This window comes from Mustela lutreola, chromosome 2 (assembly GCF_030435805.1).
Source record: "Mustela lutreola isolate mMusLut2 chromosome 2, mMusLut2.pri, whole genome shotgun sequence".
Classification (NCBI taxonomy): Eukaryota; Metazoa; Chordata; class Mammalia; order Carnivora; family Mustelidae; genus Mustela; species Mustela lutreola.
In genome coordinates this window covers 223,805,864-223,821,972 of record NC_081291.1, presented here as the reverse complement: position 1 = coordinate 223,821,972, position 16,109 = coordinate 223,805,864, and the positions used below count along the sequence as shown (strand labels likewise).

The 16,109-nt window shown below is 62.6% G+C and overlaps 1 long non-coding RNA gene across 1 annotated transcript; it reads right to left on the bottom strand.

Annotated features, from left to right (window-relative positions):
- Window positions 1–1,923: 1,923 nt before the first annotated feature.
- On the bottom strand, window positions 1,924–3,196 carry LOC131825475 (uncharacterized). The gene is made up of 2 exons (XR_009351265.1): window positions 2,665–3,196; window positions 1,924–2,346 (listed from the first exon to the last, which is right to left on the bottom strand). It is a non-coding gene; the product is annotated as an uncharacterized LOC131825475 (long non-coding RNA).
- Window positions 3,197–16,109: the final 12,913 nt, after the last annotated feature.

The window sequence follows — 16,109 nt, the reverse complement described above, 5'->3', positions numbered from 1 at the left end:
TCCAGCCCATGGACTACAGGGCCTGGGTTTGCTTTTCCCGCCAGAAGCAATGGAGCGCAGACAAGACACATGAGGCCGGGGGCTTCAAAGTGCTGGCGTGAGGGCACGGATGGCCCACGGAAGGGGACACAGGGCAGGTGGGCTGGCCGACTGCCCGGCCAATGGCCGGGAGGGGGCTTCCAGGCTGCACAGCTGCACGGAGACCCTGGGGACATCCTGAGCAGAGGGTGTGAGCGTTCCCGGGGCCCGAGGCAGCCACGGTTTGCCGGGCGAGCACCCACGGGGAGAAGCCGCAGGGAGACCCATGGTTGTCCCCAGCAGCCCAAGACTGATGAGTAAACAGAGTCTGTAAGAACCTGCCCGTGAAGACAACCCTGCGGGGCGGCCTCAGAGCGGGAGCTCGGCCTCCCAGGTAAGAACGGACAGCGGTTCCTCACGGCGCTGCTGTCAGACCGAGAAGGAAGGAAGGAAGTCATTCCATGAGGCCGGGGGTCTCCGGACGCAGAATCGGCCAAGATACACAAGAAAAAGAATACAACATCTTCCATAGGTGAGAAGTTCTATAAACATTTGTGTTTTTTTAAAGATTTTATTTATTAGACAGAGAGAGAGATCACAAGTAGGCAGAGGCAGGCGGTGGAGGGGGGGCAGGGGAGCAGGCTCCCCGCCAAGCAGAGAGCCCGACGCGGGGCTCGACCCCAGGACCCTGAGATCATGACCTGAGCCCAATGCAGACGCTTAACCCACAGAGCCACCCAGGCGCCCTCTATAAACTTTTGTTAAATTGAATTCAATGATGAATTTTTAAAAGTGCTACATTGTAACCAAGTGGGATTTAGCCCAAGAATCCGAGGCTGGTTACATTCAAAATCCAATCAATGTCATTCACCAGAGGAGCAGAGTAGAAGGACAGGGTTACCGCCACACACAGCAGACACCTGACACCGTCTGGCGTCTGTTCTGACAAGAACGGGGCAAACCCAACAGAAGGGAGCTTCCTCCGCGTGCCCAGGGCAGCTACGAGAACCCACAGTGGACACGGAGGATTATGATGAGAACAAACGCTGTCCCCTCAGATCAGGAGCCGGGTCGGGAGTGATGTAAAGTCAGGAGAGACCCAGGCTCACGTGGACAAAAATTTGACAAAAATGTGGTCAGCTCAGGGGAGAAGGGAGTTCCTTGAACAAAGGTGTCGGCAGGCGGCTGGCCACCTGGGGAGCATGGACACGCAGGCTGCGCACGGACTCACGAGCTTGCACGGGACACCGGGCACGAGAGGTCCACATCGCACTTCTACACGGAAAGCCTAGACTTAAAACTCCCACATGAAAACACAGAAGAAAATCATTGCGGCTGTGGGTTAGGCAAGGATTTCTTAGACTCAAAACCCAAAGAATGATCCACAAAAGGACAAATAAGTAAACGGGATTTCATCAAAATGTAAAATACCTGCTTCTTAAAAGACGCTGTGAGGAGAACTGAAAGAAGCCACAGGCTGGGAGAGAATATCTGCAAACTACACGCACGGTAAAAGTCGTAGCCACAATATATAAAGAGTTCTCAAAACTCAATAATAAGAAATTAACCCCTTTGAAAATGGGTCATGGATTTGAACAGACAATGCACCAAAGGCAGTTTACAGTGATAAATGAGAACACAGAACGTGATTCACCATCGTTAGTTATTAGGGAAGTTAAAACCACCAGAAGATACCGCTATCCACCAACAGGCCAGAAATAAAAGGCCCGACAACATCAAGAACTGGAGAGGTTGCGGAGCAGTTCCTACGCTGCCGGTGGGAATGGAAAGGGGTGAGCATCGCCCAAACAGCTGGACAGTTTCTTTTAAAATCACACACATCCCTTCCACACGGTCCAGCCATGTGTCCTCCTGGAGAGAGGAAAGCACACGCCCACATGAGGCTTGTGCAGGAATGTCCACAGCAGTTTTATTTTTTTTTTTAATAGCCAGAAACAAGAAGCAACCCACATGTCCATCGACAGGCATGGCTCAGCCAGCCGCGGCGCGTCCTTACAAGGGAACTGCGTTCGGCAGGAAACGGTGCGCACGGCCACGGAGCTCGGTCTCCGAATGATGATGCCGCCTGACAGGATGATCGCGCTGACATCAGACGGGAGACAAGCGCAGCGCATCTGCAGCGACAGAAAGCAGGTCAGTGGTTGCCTGGAGATGGCGGGCCGAGCAGAGGGCAGGAGGGAGCGCTCGCGGATCACACGAGCCTGGCGGGTGCTGGGGGTGTTCGCTGGGGCCACACAGACGTCAGACCGTGTCAAGCATGAGCTTCAGACGTGTCAACATTATGAGGCTGTTTCTGGAATGACGACCCTGATAAAATGGCAGAGGAAGGACATCTGAAAAGCCTCTTCTCTGGTTAAGCAATGACGGCGGCAGCCAGAACGCTCCGATGACGCCCTCAGGCCCCGGGGAAGGGCGTGGATCTGGGTGGGAACCGTGAGCTCGGGGCACCCTCACCGGCCCCAACCCCATCTGCCCACCCCGTCTCCATGGCAACCCTGGCAGCCGCGGGAGGGGGCAGAACGGAGCTGGGTCCCCCCGCCCGAAGCCCACCCCCAGACCCGTGGCTGGCGGTGCCCGGCACACCCGCCCGCTGAGCAGCTTCACGCGACACGACCCGGAGCTCACCCCAGGAAGGAAGCGCCGTTTCTCCACGGGAATTCGCTGGAAGAAAGGATCAGAGGCGGCTGTGTAACCCGGCGGCCGCCTGAGGCAGTGGACAGCGGTTGTGGCAAAAATAGACCAGCAACAAGCTTAACAGCAAGCGCTGGGGACTGAGATGTGCCGGGGGAGACCGGGGAGGCTCCTACACGTGCCCGGGAATCTGGGAGGCCGTGCGCGTGCCAGAGCTGTGCCCGCACTCCGTACGGGCCTGGGGAGACCCTGCACGCGGGCCACCTGGCCGGGGGTCACAGCCACACGAGGGGCCCCTGCGACAAAGCCTGGGGCACGCACGGGCTCCCAGAATTTGGGAAGCTCTCCTTCCAATCCTCGGCTGACCACCGGGCGAGCTGCAGACAGACAAGCTTCCCAGAACTCGTTCATGAAGTCACTGTACAAACAGCAGCAAAACCACAGAGACGGCGAGACTAGGGCTTCCACATCTTCTGTCAAGTGTCTAGTTTTAAAATGATAAAGACACGCAGAGAAGCGAGGGAAGCTCTCCCCCACGCACGCAGGGCAGATGCGATGCACAGACACCACCGGTCCCTGACCCACATTGGTCCCCGACCCGCACCGGTCCCCGACCCGCACCAGCCTTCACGGAAACCACGTCTGAAGAGCTAAGAAGCTGCCTGGGATCAGCGTGTCGGCAAACAGGGAGGGTCAGCAAAGACACAGAAGGCAGAGGAGATTGTGGAAGCCCAGTAACCGCGGGCAGCGGCCTCGGGTGGGGAAGGTTGGGGAAGGTCAGGGAAGGGCGTCGGTGGAGCCCAGAGCAGTCAGGCTCGTGGACACCTGGACCCCAGCAACAGGGAAGCACGTGTTTTGATATATGCCGAGAGGGTATTTGGAGACACAAGGCCCCGAACGCACCGGATGGGGTGAGAACACTCGTCTGCCCGGTGTAGCAGCTCACCAGAGCCCACAGAGGAAAACCAGGACGCCGCTGTGCCTGGACACGCTGGGGTTGAAGCCTGAAGGCAGAACACCGGGCGAGAGAGGGCCGGGCTCCCTAGGAGCCCCGGAGGACAGCTGCAAAGACCGCCAGGCAAGGACTCTGCACACGGAGACGGTCCCTCAAAAATGAAGGTGAAATCGGGGCGCCTGGGTGGCTCAGGGGGTTAAGCCTCTGCCTTTGCTCAGGTCGTGACCTCAGGGTCCCGGGATCGAGAGCCGAGTCCGGCTCCCTCCTCAGCGGGGAGCCTGCTTCCCTCTCTCTCTGCCTACTTGTGATCTCTCCTCTGTCAAATAAATAAATAAAATCTTTTTTTATTATTCTATTTTATTTTTTTATTTGTCAAATAAAGAAATAAAATCTTTTTTTAAAAAGTTTTTAAAAAATGAAGGTGAAATTAAGACACACGAATGAAATCCATAACAGAACAATCACGTGTAAATAAACGTATGAGAAAAAGAAGCCAGACCTAGCACATCCCTCTGGAGCAGCCCCATGTGGCCTCAGGCCACGTGGGAAGAACCCAGTGGGTCCCCTAACCTAGCATGCAGGGCAGCGGGCGGGGAGGGCGCTGGGCGCTTCCGCCGGGATCTCCGCCGGGTGGGCTCGGAGCCGCCGTGTGACAGGAGCGTGAGGACACACGTGCCCACGGCCCACAGGTGAGCGCACACCCAGCGTCCGCGGCCCGAGGAGTGGTCGGCCGTGGTGTGGAATGCCGCCCCTCCAAGACCGGGGACGGACGGCCTCCAACACCAGGCGTGGAGCTAGGCGGCCACTCAAGGTCACTGTCCAGGGTCCGCTGGAAGGAAATGCACAGAACAGGGAGACGCACAGATGGGCGGGAGCCGTGAGGAGAGGCCACGGGGGTAGCGAGCGCAGGAGGGGGCGGGGCTTCTGGTGAGGTGACTAGAACCTTCTGGACCCGACAGAGGAGACAGGCGGCGGCGCAGAACCGGGCCCGTGGACTCAGTGGGGCTGACCTTCATTTTAAACGGCAGATTTCAAGAAACACGAATTAAATCTCCATGCTCAGAAGTGCTCAGACGGCACGTGGGGCACACCAGGCTCGTCCAGCTCACCAGGCTCGTCCGGGCGACCGCGCCCGCGGCCCCAGGGGAAGGCGCCTGCCTGCCCTCAGGGATCCAGCCTGTGCGCACCCAGCGGAGACGCAGCCCAGCGGGGCCACTCAGGATACGGGGGACCTGGCCGCACCACTCCCCGCCGCGGGTCTCCCGGAGCAGCCCAGCCCCGTCCGGGCCCGGACACCCTGGGCTGGGCGCCCTGGGCTCTGGCCACAGCAGTCGGCAACCTCGGCCGGCTGGCAGCGCTCTCCCTGCGAGGCCTCGTCTTCTCACGCCCGCCGGGACGTTAAGGGTGTGGTTTGTGGTGCGTGGGCTGGGTGAGCGGGTCTCTACGGGACATTCTAGACGCCAGCCCTCGGGGTCAGAAAGCTGTGTGCCTGCTCTCGCCTGGCCCTTGGTGACCATGCCCGGCGTCCGTGTCAGGGCCAGTGGAGAGGCTCCAGGGACCGGATCTGGCACGCAGACCCCATCTCCTCTTGCTGGGAGGAAGCAGAGGTGGGCGGGGGGAGCTCGGCCAGGCCCTTGCTACTGGCCAGAGACAGCCTGGGATCCAAGCCCCAGCGCCCGCTCCCGAAAAGTGGGACAAGCAGGACGCAGCAGACTCCTGCCTTGTCACACCTCCCCTTGCTGGCTGTTGAACAGCAGGGTCATGTGGCTCCTGGAGCACTGGACCAACCCCAGCACGCGCGTGACCACCAGACCCACATGGACTTCGGTTCTGTGGGATACTGGACAGCCCCGCGACTCCCTCTCAGGACTCCCTCCGGGCCGTGCTGCCTCCCACTCCTCAGGAGGCCAGCTCAGGACGATGGGCATTCTCCATGAGCACCACAGGGCGTGACCGTGACGTCAGGGCCACTCCTGCACGAGTGCCAGGACGACAGGAGATCCCAGGGCCGGGGCTGCAGTCACAGATGTCCCCAGGTCCAGAGAACTTGGCGGCTCTGGGTTTCGGCTCCCAGGGGCGTCCAGGCGGAGCCCAAGCGCCGACCAACAGAAGCGATTCGCATCTACTCACCACCACCGGGAGCTCTGAATTTTCTGGAATGCCCCGTAACCAGGATCGCACGGTATCCACCCCGTTGCGTCAGGCTGGACACTGCCCTGGAGACCCAGAGCGCCACCAGAGTCACAGCTGGCTCTCGTCCGTCCCGTCTGACGGGTGCTATGGGTGCGCACGTCTGCCGCCGTTCACCTTGAAAAGTTCTTCCGGGGTTTGGTTGACCACGGAAAATGGCCGTGAACGTGAGCTTCCAGTTCCCGGGGATAAATACCCAAGAGGGAACCAACACATTGCTGCGCCCAGGGCCCCCTGGCTGGAGGCTGTGCAGGGGGCAGGCAGGAGGCCGGCCGCCCCAGGGGCTCCTGGACACACCTGGACAAGGACGTGATGCTCCCCTTCAGCCCTCACGGCAGCCACCCTGGAAACAGAGGCCTCCAGCGCCTCGGATAGCAACGAGGGTCAGGCCACGCCCCCAGCGGCCCAGGCCCCTCTGGCCACAGTGCTCAGCCGAAGCTCTTCTCCGTTCCAGGTAATCGGGCGCAGGCGGGAGGCGAGGCGCTGAGCCCGCCCCCCCCCCCCAAAGGTCTCCTGATTCCCTGTTCCCAACCTCGCGCCCTCCACCTGGGATCACAGGAGAGCCGGGCAGGGGCATCTCCCGCCAGCTAGCGGGCGAGCCGGGAAGGCCCTCCTGCGCTCCCGACGGGGTGCCCCCTCCCCGGAGGAGGCAAGCAGGGGCACAGGCCAAGGGGTGTCCTCTGTGCCTCCCCTCCGTGCACCACCCGAGGCCCCTGCCTCTCTCGCAAGGACCCCTGTGGCTGCCTTGGGGCCCAGCCAGACACACAGACCCACCTCCTTACCCTAAGGCCTTGACCCCATCACACACTTAGCCACACACGGGGATACTCACGGATCCCGGAAACGAGAACGTGAACACAACTCGGGGGGGGGGGAGGCATTTTTCAGGCGAATACCCAGATTTCTCTATTTTCTAAATGGATGACGTTGTTGTAGAGGAAACTTCTGGGGTAAGACACCTTCCCCGTGTCTCGTCTTCTGCAGGGGCTCCCCCGCCCTGGGTGCGTACGGGGCACCGCCGGACCCGAGCTGGACAGGACGGGTGGCTGCGCTGCCGTTGGACACGATGGAGGCCAAGAATCGGGGTGGACTTTCATGAGCCGTGAAGGGCGTCCCTCCATGTCCACCTTCCTAAGGTGGTTTGGTTTTGTTCTGCTGCACTTTTTTGGGCAGAGTGAAGTTACCGGGGCAGGAAGTCTCTTTACTGGGGACAATCCCGGGAATGAGCCCTTTACTTGCACAACCTTGAAACTGACACCCAGGGGTCCCCTGAAGACAGCTGTGAAGTACCCAGGAGCCCGCCCACAGACGCCCCATGCCCCGGCACCCCAAGGGCTGCCCTATGTCTGGCCTGAGGGGCACATCCGCAGGGCTGAGTGACCAGGTCACAGGGCCCGGGCATCGGCTGGGGGGACAGGTGGCCTGCAGCTGACCAGCTGGCTGCAGGTCCCGTGAGGACGCCGGGACAGAGCAGGAGCTCATGCAACGTCTTTCCCACGAAGAGCTCAGGAGAACCGCAGGCAGGCGTTCCCGGGATGGGGGCCAGTGCACCGCCGCGGCCCTGCTGCAGTGGCCTCGAGCCACACACATGAGGGCCGCTTCCTGCCACCTGCCACGTCTGCAGGACCCGTGTGGGCGAGCAGGGCACACACAGCTCCTGTTTACTCTGTGCCTCCGCGAGGAAGCAGCCAGGGCTGCTGGGGGACGGAATCACCAGGAAAACGTCCCAGTGAAGACTAGCTCGCTGCTGCGGGCTTTGCAAACATCACAAGAGAACCAGAACTGTCCTGGCAGACAGGAGGGCGCAGGGGCCCAGTGAGGGCCTGCAGGGTCCATGTGGGTCTGGCCCACAGCCCGGCCATCTCCAGATCGGAGGTTCAGCCTCCACACAGGTGCGACCCCCCTGAGAACCCCCAGAGCCCAGAAATGCCAGTGGCCGGCTGGGTGAGCAGCTAGGGCACACAGACCCAAGGATGCCAAAGCCCTGTCATGAACTGAAGCCCTGAACCCCAGCACCCAGAACGTGACCGTAGAGACGGGGTCTACATGGAGGGGACTGAGGTAGAATGAGGTCACTAGGGTGACCTTGATGCTATCTGACCCGTGTCCCGAGGAGATCAGGACACAGCCCAGAGGCCGCCTTGAGGACATGGGGCAGGCGGGGGGATGGCATCCATGCAACTGAGACAGAACAACCTGGGGAGAAGCCAGCCCTGGCCACGCCTGGACCATGGCCGTCTGTCCCCCAGCCCCGGACCAAGGACATCCATCTTCCAGCTCTGGACCCCAGACGTCCAACACTGACACTTGGACCCTCGGTGTCTGTCCCCCAGCCCTGGACCCCAAACGTCCATCCCCCAGCCCCGGACCAAGGACGTCCAGCCCCAGCAGAGCAAAAACAGCCACGGGGGCTGGTTCTCATCGTGACAGACAGAGCAGCCCCCACCCCAGCTGCTTGGGGTCCTGCAGGGAGAGGCGGGGGCGCGGGCTCGGCCTCTCACACCACATTTCGGTAGCTCAGGAGAGAGCATCATGTGGGCAGGAAACCCACACTCTCCCCGAGAGCACAGTCGCTGCACGACCCGATCCGGAGCTCCAACACGGGGCAGGAGGACACAGTCCAGCCCTGGAGATGTAGATGGCGAACTGTAGGCACCACAGAAGCATCGGGGACCAGGGCTGCAGCCCGCAGGGGTTAGGGAAACTGAGCTCAGAGGTCAGAGGGGGGACACCCCCCAACACTCCTTTCAGAGTAAGCCCCATCCTCCTGACCACCCCCCCCGCCCGCCCCACCGCAACTCACACCCCAGGGAGGCTGAGCAGCGGCCGACGGGAACCAGGGGCAGGAGTGGCTGGAGCCCCATGTCCTGAGAGCACAAGCCGGCTGGCCGGGAGCCGGAGAGCCGGACGAGGTCAGGCCCTGCCCCGGGTCATGGGGCCCAGGTCTGGGGGCTGTGGAGGAGCAGGGCCCGTGCCAGCATCCCGTGCCCACGTCTCTGCATGTCAGGACCCTTCCAGCTTTCCAGAGTGGGGGGTGCCCACGGAGGCCAGGCCCCCGCCGTCTGCTAGAGCCAGGCCTTCGGCTCCCTCGGCAGCCCCTCCCTCCCCAGCTCCCGGGACCCGGCCGGCCTCTGCTCCCCCACACTCCTGCAGACCTCAGGGTACTCCCTGTGTCCGGGGGCATGGGGACCAAGGGTGGCAAGCAGGAGGTGCCCAATTCCTGATGTCCCCAGCCTCGGGCAGGGAATGAGGGCTGCTGGTGGGTCCTGTGGGGGCCTCGCACAGTCAACCGCTGAGCTGGGGTGGGGGTGGGGGCCCTGCGGGGACAGGCAGCCCAGTCCCAGGGGCGGAGGTCACTCCTGCGTGGGGTTTTGTCGGTGACTGCCCCATCATCCAGTATGCGTGCACCTGTGCACACAGGCCACCCCCCGCCCCCTCGTCCCTTGGGGAGCAGACGGCTCCGTCCGCAGCAGTGTCCGGGGGAACTCACCAGCAAAGTTGAACCTGAAGGTAAGAGGGGTTACTCCTGCAGGTGACAGGCTAGTCCCGACCCGGGGGGACAGAGGGGCCAGGTGGAGGGGCTCCGGGGAAGCCTGTGACCAGGGCAAGGAACGTCCGATCTGACGCGGGGGCTGGGAGGGCTGGCCATGGACCCACCGCCCAGCAGGCCTTTCCTCTGCACCTGGGCCAGAGGGCCTGGAACCCCGCTGCCCCGGAGAATCACCTGGGAGAGGGGTTCGGATCTGCACTTCCACCCCCACTCCCGCGCCAGCAGATCGGGACCTCCGGGCTGGGCAGCCTGCGGTGCCGCTGGGAGCCAGGGCCTTAACCCTCTCTTCTTCCCCCAAGTGTGGGACTCAGCCAGAGGCCGGGCGCAGGGACAGGCTGCTGCCCAGCACCCCTGACCCAGGCTGGGCCGCCCCTCCCCCTTCCCTCCCTGGCCCCCCAGGAGGTCCCCTCAGCAATGTCCGCCCTGGAAACTGTGCGCGTGCAGAGCACCTCACTGTTTGCAGAGCCTACCCCGGGGAGGGGGGGTGGCCTGGCTCATCCTTCCCGTCTGTGCGGCAAGGAGCAGAGCTCCACCAGAGGCCAGGCAGGACAGGCAAGGGGCCTGAGGGTCCAGGAGGAGCTAGGACAGCAGGGGTGGAGGCGGGGCCTCTCCTGTTTCCACAGCCTGCTCGACCCTGCCCACCAAGGTGGCCTCAGTGGACCCGTGGCTCCTGTGCAGACGCGGGAAGAGCAGATTCTAAAAAGCCTCCTGGGGGACCAATGGGCACAGATGGCCCTCCCCTGTCCCACGTGCACGCCACCCCCACCAGAGCCTGCATGCAGGCCCCTGGGCATCCCCAAGGCTGGGCTCCAGGCCCCAAAAGCAGAGCTTGACGCCTGTTTCCAAGGGTCACTTCATGTCCCCGCCCTTCCTTCCTCCGGCCCCAGGGGACTGACTGGGAGAGCCCAGAGCCCAGCCAGGCCCCAGCCACACCCGTCCATGCCCCGCCACAGAGAGGCCCTTGGTGTCCAGACAGCAGGCCTCGGTGTACAGGCCGCTCTCCCACGAGGCAGCTCCCAAGCTCAGGCCTCCCCCAACCCGGCCCGCACCTGGGTGGCCTCCAGCTGTCCGGGTGTGGCCACCGGCACCCGCTTGTTTTCCTTCCCTCCTGGGAGACAGGCTGCTGCTTCCGGAAAGCGTGTCTGCTATGTGGCTCCTGGAAACACCATCTGATTAAGGCGACTCAGCCCTACGCGGCCGGTCGGGAGCTGCAGGCACCCAGGGCTCACCACCAGGCGGGAGAGGGAGGCCACTCAGCTCTGGCCCAGGTGAGGACCTGGCTCTAAACGGGACGATGAAAGAGCCCGGGGGCCCCTCCGGGAGTGGGCGGCCTCCCCGCACCAATCAGCCCCACGGCTGCACTCCGCCCGACACCAATGGACACCTTGGACACGAGAGTCCAAGACCCAGGGAGACCCTTCCACACACACGCACTCATGCACGCGCCCCAGTAAGACGCAACACTGGGAAAACACGTGCACACACAGCACGCTCATGTGCACATACATGGGACACGTATGCACGCATGATGGGCCGGTCTGCACCCACAGGCACAGGCGCACACACAGGCCCTAGTTGCAGCATGTGGTGCAGCTCAGAAACACCGGCTGAACGCCTAGTAATCAAGGAACTGAACTAACACGGAAATCGTTAGAACGTCCTGTAACAGAAGTCCCTGGAACTCAGCTTCCTGCGCGCAGGAGCACAGCCGCTCTAACAGACCCATCACCAACCCCTCTTCCCCTCCAGCCGCCCTGAGCCCTCCCAGCTCGCGGCCCGGTTTTGGGGACACAGCCCAAGATGGAGGACGGACCACCGGGCTGGGGCAGCCCAGGCTCCAAGGGAGGGCCCAGGGCTCCCCGGGGCCAGCGCCGTCCAGCCGGCCAAGGCTCCTGCGTGCAGTGCCTGGGCGTCTCCCCAACTCCTGTCATCACACATGAGGTCCTTGCTCCAGCCCCGGGGTTCTCCGAAGCGCTGTGTGGGGAGTGAGGTGTCCAGGGCACAACCTCTTTGCCGGCTCAGGACCCCGGACCTTCTCAGGACAGGGCCAGCTCGTTCCCTGGTGGCTCTTGGGGCTGCAGTTTCACTCACTGCACCTGCCGCCCCACTGCCAGCCACCTGGCTCAGGGACACGAACAACTAGGGTTGTGTCACCTGAATGGTAGCTACCGAGGGCAGACACCCGACACGTTCACCAGGGCTAGGACAGGTGTGTGGGACTAGGTTTGGGGGGTGCAACAGTGTCAGAGATGATAAGTGTGGGAAATGGGACAGGTGTGGGGGATAGGACAGGTGTGGGGGATGGGCCGGGCGGGAGGGGGGGGATGCGTGCCGGGCACGGGAAGGCAGCAGCGGAGCAGGGCACAGCCTGCACGGGTTCGGAACACGCCAGGCAGGGCTGGAATTCATGTATTATTTTAGGGTTGTTTTTTTTTTTTTAAGATTTTATTTATTTATTTGACAGACAGAGATCACAAGTAGGCAGAGAGGCAGGCAGAGAGAGGAGGAAGCAGGCTCCCTGGCAAGCAGAGAGCCCGATGCAGGGCTCGATCCCCTGAGACCACGACTTGAGCTGAAACCAGAGGCTTTGCCCCCCAGGCACCCCGTCTCCCTATCTTTACGTAGACTCATGCCCAGCATGGAGCCCAACACCGGGCCTGAGGCGGAGACCTGAGCCGAGATCAGCAGTCGGACACTCAACCGGCCAAGTGCCCCGGCGCCCCGATTTTGATACTCTCTGGGTTGTTTCAAGGCCCTTTAAGATGACCAGCTTTCCTCAGAGTGCATTTCTGGCCGCCTTCTAGAAGCTTACGTGGGCCCTGTCTTCTGCACTCAGCAGTCACATGCTATTGCCGACTCTGACTCAAGCTGGACGCAGAGCATTAGAGTCATTTCCCGCTGTCCCGCCAGCCCCACCGTGCCAGAGAGAAGCCTGCGTGCGCGTGGGACGGCGCGCGGCTCGCTGTGGCGGACACCTGTCGTCTCGGTCTCCGGGTGTTTCTGGCCTGGCCGAGGGATGGCAGCCAAAGTACTGCTGTCTGTTCCCTTGTCTTCTGGCTGGTGCGGCCGTCACAGGAAGGAACATCCATGAAGGGGCAGTGGTTTCCGCTGCGGTGGCCTGGGGCTCCCTGTGGTGTGCACAGTGGGAGCCCAGGCTGCCAAGAGGCCACCATCTGTGGCCCCGCCGGTCACCACACCAGCACGGTGCACCACACATGGACTCCGGAAGCATCCCCCAAAGTGGCACATGTCCCTCACGCCTGAGGCCAGACTGGGAGCATGGCTGTGCCCAAATCCAAGGGCGGGGGTGCAGGCCTACCACAAGCTGGGGATAGTGGGGAGGGTTAAAGCAGGGTGTCCCTGCCCTGGCAGCCTTGACACTGGGGATGAGGCCACTCGGCCCCAAGCAACCCCGGCGGAGCCAACACAGCCAATGTGCCCCCAGTGCCCCAGGCTTCTGAGAATCGGTCGTCAGGCCCCTGGGCCTCCGCTGGAGGTGGCCATGGGCACACGGTCCTCTGTGGGTCCTTCAAGGCTTCCCTCCTGGGGCTGCCCATGCCCCACGACTCTCCCCTTCCACATCCCCAGAGATCAGGCCCCTGAGCGGACACCTTTCAAGCACAGTTACAGTCAAGCCCAAGGGGAGGGTGGGGGGTGGCATGGGGGCAGGCCATGCCCACCACTGTTCTGGCCTTGTCTCCCGGGTGTCCTGCTCAGACGGGCTCAGAGGCCCCACAGAGCTTGCCAGGAAGGACAGTGCGACTCAGGAAATGTTCCTTATGCAGCGGGACTTGTCACAGATGGCAAGGAGACACCAGCAGGCTACAGCGCCAGCAAGGAGTGCAGGCCTGGCCGTTTAGGGACCAAGCAGAAGGCCCATGGCAGAACCCCAGAGAGGGGTGGTGGCCACAGCAGTGACCTGCTCCTTCTGGAGTGTGAGGAGCAGTACATGTGCGGGGCGGGCCAGGCGGGGCCCTGCAGGGCCCATGGTGGCCTCTGCAGAACCTCAGGGCTCCCTCCCCAGGAGATCGGGGCTGGAGGCTGCGCTGAGCCACCCCACCCCCACCCCCACACACCCGGAGCTGCAGCACCAGGCCTGTGCGGTGGGCCCCAACCTCGGGGACCCATGGCAGGGAACACCTGCCTCCTCCCGCCACCCCCCACGCCCCCCCGAGAGCGGAAGCTCAGAGACACTGAGCGGAATGCTGCCTGGAGACCCGCGGGTTCTCCAGAAGCCCAGGCTGCACCTCTTGCTCAGGGACCCCAGCAACAGAAACATGACCCGAGCCAAGCACATGACCCCAGGAATGCAAAGCTGAGCAGGCTGGGGAAAAGTAATCACACCTAATCACACCGTTCGCCCCCCAGCAGGAAAAATAATAACAAAATAACACAACACATGACTTTCGCAACAGGAGCCAAAAAGGAATTCAGTAACATTCATCCGAGTCGCTACAAGGGCTCCCGAAGCAGGAGTGACAGGAAGTTATGCGCAGGAAAGCACACGCCTACCGGGAACATCTGAGTTTGCACACGGAAGCTTGTATGCTGCACACACACACGCACGCACCACACTACACACACGTCCACCCATGCACGTTATGTGTGCACACGTGCAATATAACACATGCTGCGTGTACACGTGTGCCCGCACAAATGCACATAACATGCTATGTGTGTACACACGCGCACACGCACGCTCACAGTCCCACACATGTGCCCCACAGCAGGTATGTCCTTAAAAGTGGGACCAGGTGTTCCAGAGGACGGCCCTATCCCCCACCACCCCCAGGTTGTGACCCCAGCAGCAGCAGCATCTCCTGGGTCAGACCATGTGTTCCTGTGCTGCCTCCCGTCCAAATCTGGACTCACCAGTGCCCCTCTCCTGGGCAAAACTGACGGAGGAGTTTTGCTGACTCAAGGTCAGCAAAGTCTGTTTTTTGCTGAATTTGCTGAGTCAAAACTGACTCAAGGAGCACTTGGTCCTAGAACAGGAATGGCTGAGGGTCAGGGGCTGTTACTGCCCCTCACCCTCAGCCAATGCCATGGACTCGTCAGTACCCTCGGTCAAGCAGGACCAGGGTCACAGGGTCCTCTGAGGGCTCCTGGCCAAGCCCGGGAAAGTGAGCTGTGCCTGACTTCTAAAACCAGGGCCGTGCAGCTCAGCCCGCACTCTTCTGGAAGAGGGGAACCCTCATCTGCTCCCAGGGTCAGGCCTGTCCACAATGTGGGGCCCAAGCCCAGCCTCTGGTCCCCAGAGAAGGTCCCCACCCCAGGGCTGTGCTGTCAGGAAGGGCAACCCCCTCCAGGGTCTAGGCAGCTCTGAGAGAAGAGACAGGAGCACCGAGAGGGGGAGTGCGGACTGGCCACCGCCTGCGGCCCTGACAACGATGTGGGGCTGCGGCCGGCCGCCCGACCGCCTGACTGCCCGGCCCTCCGCTCCCCCTTTCACTGCAAGTCCTCCCGCGCGGTCCCACGCCGGTCCCACCCCAGCAGCCGGGGGGCCCAGCTGCGCAGGAGCCAGGCACGGTGCCCAGCCCAGGTCCTCCAGCTGGGCTGCCCTGCGGTGGCCTCAGGGTCTAGGGGCACTGGCAGGACAGAGGGCAGACGGCGGCCAATTCTAGAGGAACCTCGAGACACCCAAACCCTCCCAAACACCTCCCTCCCCAGCCCTCCCCAAGCCCTTCACACAGGAGGAAGACTCTTCCTTTTGAACGCCCTCTGAGCACGCGAGAGGGCCGCCAAAACAGCAGGCCGCTCACCAGGGGTTCCAGGAGGCCGTCCCCAGAATGCGCGCCTATCCGCACGCACAAACCCGCGTTGTCCACAAGCATGTGCCCGCGTGCGAGCACCATGTGTGCACCTACCCACACACGCGCGGGGCTCTGTGCTACTCCGGATAGACGTGCACAATACACACGAGTGTTAAAAGACGAGGGGCCCCGACCCTGCACCCATCAGGACGATCCCTGCCCGGAACCCAGGCGCTGTCCACCAAGGCTGCCTCCGTGGCTGAGCCGGGCCCCGCTCGGACCCTCCCCTCCTCCAGGGGAAGCTCCAGCGGAAGCCCGGGACCAGGGCGGCCGGGAGGCGACACGGCTGCCAGGACAGGGCTCCTCATCAGACACGACACGTTCAACGGCCCAGCTCCAGCTGTCCCCAACCCCAGCGCGGGGGCCCCTCAACTGACTTGGCTGAAGCTCCGGCCCCTCCCTTCCTGCAGCGCCTCCGCTGTCCCGCCGCCTCCGGGCTCCGGGTGCCTCTCCCTCTACCCACACCCACCCCACCCCCACCTGAAGGGTCAGAGCGACGTGGGCAGGGCTGAGCCACAGCAGGACCACTAGCTGCCTTCTTAGGGGCACCTGTTGGTCCTGCCCTTGGATGTCTGGCCTGGGCCCAGGGCCTGCGGCATCAGACCTGCAGAGGAGCCGTCCCGACCACCCGGCCACCAGCAGCCACCGACCCCTCCCCAGCGCTGCTGCGCGTCCGGTCAGCAACGAAGAGCTCACCGTGGCCCCAGGTCAGGGGGCAGCTCAGACCCCCAGGCAGCAGGACCGGCAACACGAGGACCTGGCGAGAGGACGTGCTGCACACATGAGCTCACTGGGGGACGTGGTGGACGGCTCTGCGCAGGAAGCCCAGGCCTTGCCCTGCCCTCTGCAAAGGAAACCACCATCTGCCCTCGGCCTCCCCGTTTCCTGACTGGAATGTGGACGTGATAGCTGGGGTGCTAGCAGCTGCTTA